Raw genomic sequence first — 4,689 nt, 5'->3', positions numbered from 1 at the left:
TGGCACTAGGCATTACAGGGCGTCCATCGAGCGAGCATACTGACTCTATTAGCTCATCAGGATCCCCCATCTGTTGAATGGGTCTGCACCCTGCATATTTAAAAAACACTCATTTCTCTTCCCTCAAAAAAATTCATGAATCATTTATTTATTTATTTATTTTACTATTGATTTGGGATAGCGAAATATGTTTTAAATCAGAGCACAAATATTTGTTGCAGAACTGCAGTTATAAACCTCCCTGTTTTTCACCATAATGTTTTACCATTTTTCAAGCTTTGGACTGAGATATTTATATAGCCAGGGTAGTCAAACAACCCAGACGACCGAGGCCTGCCAATGGAGAGAAGTTTATCCCGAGAGCTACGGGGTGAAATGGCCCTTATCAGCGCCTGAGGGCTTCCCTCCTTTAATTCGTCATTTTGTGGGCATCTCGGCCATGGACGGCCAGTATGGTCTCAAAGGAAAGATCTGGGGTCAATTAAAGAATAAGAGTGAAAGAACCATCACGTGACAGGAGTATTGGGCATGGTTTTGATTTCTTCAAAGAGGGCCAAGTGCATAACCTGCAGCCAGCGGTGAAGCGACCGCATGGGCCGAGAAACAAGAATGAAGGCAATCACCACTGGAGTCTCTGAACACGGGGAGAAATACCATTTCCTATCTCTTTGGTTTGAACCAACGGGCCAAATGTTTTTAGATGTCATGAACCTGATACTGCTCCCCTCAAGTTGTTTGGGCTTCTGTGCTTAGAAAACATATCCAGGGTGTTTGTGCTCTGGCCCTGGGTTTTCAATCTCACCCAAAAGGCAGTCATTCTTAAAACTCTCTTCCCTGGAAGTTGCTCGTGTCACCACGTGTACAGTATCGTGCCGTGAATACGCCTCTCCTCCTCTGGGAGGGATTTCACTCCGGCTTGGAGACATACCACTCATGAAGCTATCACCAGAAACACAATGTGGATGGGAGACAGATTTGGCCAAGCTGGGGTCCAGGACCCCATGTCCCTGAGAGGGGCGCCAGTAGAGAGGCAGGTCAAAGAGCATTTAGGACTGGACACCGGGATTCAAAGGCTTAGTTCTCTTAAGGCAAGGCTCTGGATCCAGGTCTCAGGCCACCCCCAGACTGTCCCATGCATAAGGCACAGGTAGAAAAGGACTCCCTCAATGAGGTGGGTCTGCGGGAATCTAGATTACAAGGCACACAATTGTGGGTCCAAAGAGAGCCTCCTGGCTTTCGTCGTCCCCAGGAGGCATCCTGAGCAGAGGTGTGCGGCAAGGGTCAGGGACATCCGGGGTCAGATGGACAGAAGGTTCGCCCCTGGTACAAGGCTGATTGGATAAACCCTGACAAGTCTTCCTTTTGTCACGGCTCAACTTTGTTATCAGTCTCCGCAACAACGTTAATCGTGCATTTGAACGTGCCTGTTTTTAGATGGCCCGGCTCTCAACCAGAAGAGCTCACAGCTTCCCAGAACATTAGCATAACTAATCTCTCCGTGCATCCGGACCCCCACTCCAGCTCCCCATTTCCCCTGCCACAGCCGGCTGTATCCCAGGCCAGTTACCTCACCCTAGTCTCGCTGCAGACCAAGAGTGGCCTGAGGAAAGAAATGGCCGAGTTGCTTCAGTCCTCCCCTCTTGCCCTTCCAACTCCACCATCCATCTGGCAGGACTTCGCTTTAGACTTCTTGCCCATCGAGTGACAGGGGAGTGGAGCCCATCCACGGTGGCAAGGATACAGCCCCGTGCCTGGGACCACTCTGGCTGCCGTCTCCACTTCCAAGCTCCAGGACTGACCCCTGAGTGCCCACACGTCCCCTCAGGGCATTGCGTGTGTCCATTCTAATAATGGGGCAATCAGGGTTCTTGCAGCTGGGGGTCCCCAAACCCAGATCTCTGTGTGCCGCACATCATAAAACTAGGTTTCTGCCTTCTACCTGTGTTCCAAGTTTCCATTCTGATTCTGCACATCGGCTGTTCTGACTATCCAATCCCCCAGCCGGCAGAAGCCCGGGCCCTAACCACAGCCAAGTCAGGACTGGACCACCCGGCTGTGGGCGCCCTCTGCTGGAAAGTGGATCTCCACTCCATTCTCCCTGCACACGCTGTTGGGCCGGATTCAGATCTAGAGCAGAAACCCCCTCCTTTGGGCACCTTTCCTGATTCTCCTCACCCCAGCAAGGTGAGGGGCTTTGCCCCAGGGTTGCAGAGCCCCGTGTAGCTTGTCTCTCGGATAGTGCGTTTGTATTCCATTGTAATTCTGCTTCAGCTTGAGCGCCATGTCTGGTAGACCTCCTTGTAGGCAGAGAGAAAATTTTAACCATTTCTATACAACCTCAGTGCACATACAGTGCCTTGCACAGAGAAGGAGCAAACTACATGTCAACTGAAAGAACTCTGGATGGATGAACGAGCTTTCTCATCGATCATAGCCAGCCTGCCCGGCCTTCTCAGCACACCCTGAATTTCTGTGACCTAGGTCCACCCTCATGATGAGAGTTTGCTGGGCCTCCCAGGAAAGCTCTGCCCGCCTAGCTGGACCTCAGCTATGGGGATCTGTTGCTGGACTTCTACCCCAGAATCGACCCCACCCTACTGGTGATGTTGGTGATAAGATGTCCAAAACAACCCCAGCCCTTCTGACCACTCCCTACTTTGAGCATGTCTCACAGAAAGCCAGTTGTCTGGTAGCGCTAACTAATTCTGACATGTAACATAGCACCCTTTGAAGTAATGGTATAAACCGGTACCGTTTTTGGAGTGGCATTGATGCGTGTCTCCCTAAATAATATTCCAACAATAATGACACGTGTTTCACAAACCACAAAGTTCACAGGCTATGGAAGAGAAGAGAGGAAGAGCAAGGAGGGGCATTTTATAATTTATCCAAACAAGTGCCAAAAATTTTTTAAAGTTCTTAATCGTTGAACACTAGCAGCATAGCAAGAACTTGCATTTAACCGTGAGTGTAGACAGGCTTTGGAGTATTGTGTGTAGCTTGTCCCAGTGCCTCATGAGACTAAACAGACAAATAATCAGGGAACTGAGTTCAGGAGAACCTGTTTCATTGGGAGGAGATTTGGAGGGGCACCAGGGCCAGGGCATGGGACTCCACAATGCTGGACTTTCCAGAACAGTCCTGATTTCAAATATTCAGTCCTGTCGTACAACCAAACAGTATTTCAACACTTTCTCATCCAAATTGCATCTCCTGGACCATCTCTTACACATAGGAGTCCCTGTGTCGTGATTTGAGGGTTGGGAAAAAGTGGTACCCACTGATAGTTCCCAGTAGAGATAGCCTTTAACTTGGGCCTTTTATAACTAGATTTGCACTCTCTGGGTAAAGCCCTTCACTAGATAGATCAGGGGGGAGCTTCTCAAGCTTCTCTGAGGTTCCTCAGAGACTCTAGAGACAGCACTCACCCCGTGGCAGGAGTGAGAAGAGTTTGAAAGCAGTAGGTTCCAGAGAGCATCCTCACCCACAGAAGGTGAACAGAGCATGTCTGCAATGGCACAAGGCTTGTCTGATGGGACGAGCAACTGGAAGAGATTCTGGGCATTGGAAAACTGCAGTCCCTAACATCTCAAATGGGGCTGACTTCTAGGGTGACAAAAAGCCTCTTTCTGATAAATTGGGATCAAATTATTTCTTTTCGGCAGGAAGGGATCAAATTATTTCAACTGTGAAGTACTAAACTGTCCAATTGGATGTATCCAGAGTTCCTGACGTGGTTCCCCCAGGCACCCAGGACTCTGTAGGACGATGAGACTCTTCCTGGTGCTCCTCTTACAGGTCACTCAGCAAAGTCCTTGCTCTTGGCATTATCTGGTTATCATAGTGCATCTTTCCTAGTCATGAACTTGCTACATCTATCATCCTGGGTCTAAGTGTAATAACCTTTATTTTGGGAGGTCTCCTCTCAGCTTTGTCTTCCAGGTAAGAAGCGATCCTCCTTCTATCCATTTTACCAGAGTTTATCCGACAGGTAAGTTCATACCAGCCACTACTACCTAGAAATTCTCCAATCCCCTTCACCACACGACTAGTACGTCTCCAACTCCAGCATCCAGTAGGTATCACATATTTGAGTAGCAGTTAAAGACACCTATCCAGCCACTGTCCTCCAGCCACAGTGCAGCAGGCAGATGGTGCATATACTAGGGAGAAAAATAGGCTCTAGCCACATGACCCACAAAGAACAAAACCGATTTTCCATGAATGGGAAGCTCCCACAGTGCACAGCCTTCCTCCACCCAGAACATCCTTTCTGACATAAGCTCAGTAACACCAACATTCCTATCATCACTCTGGCACCTGCCCAATACCTTAAAGGATTTCAAAACAACCTCTGGTGGGAAAAAAAAAAAGAAAAAGAAAAAAGAGTAAAAGGCAGTGACTCTCCAATTGTTGTCCATGGGTTGGCATTAAGGGAACCATAAAAACACTGAAACTGTATGCAATGTTTTCCTTCTTTCTGCAAAAAACCTGCTTTCATCCATGCTCATAGAGATCCATAACCCAAGTGATGGTAAATTCACTCCTGTAAGGTATATTTCAGAGTCACCCACTGGTTTTCCATGGAAAATGGAAAATACACCATTTTTCTGTGCCCAAACTGGAAAACAACTGGCAGGAGCCCCTTGAGATAACCGAGGACATAACGCCACAGCCTCCCAGTTCTGC

Source organism: Ursus maritimus, unplaced genomic scaffold (genome assembly GCF_017311325.1).
Source record: "Ursus maritimus isolate PB19 unplaced genomic scaffold, ASM1731132v1 scaffold_25, whole genome shotgun sequence".
Taxonomy (NCBI): Eukaryota; Metazoa; Chordata; class Mammalia; order Carnivora; family Ursidae; genus Ursus; species Ursus maritimus.
The sequence above is the reverse complement of the archived record's forward strand: the minus strand, read 5'-3'. Positions refer to the sequence as shown.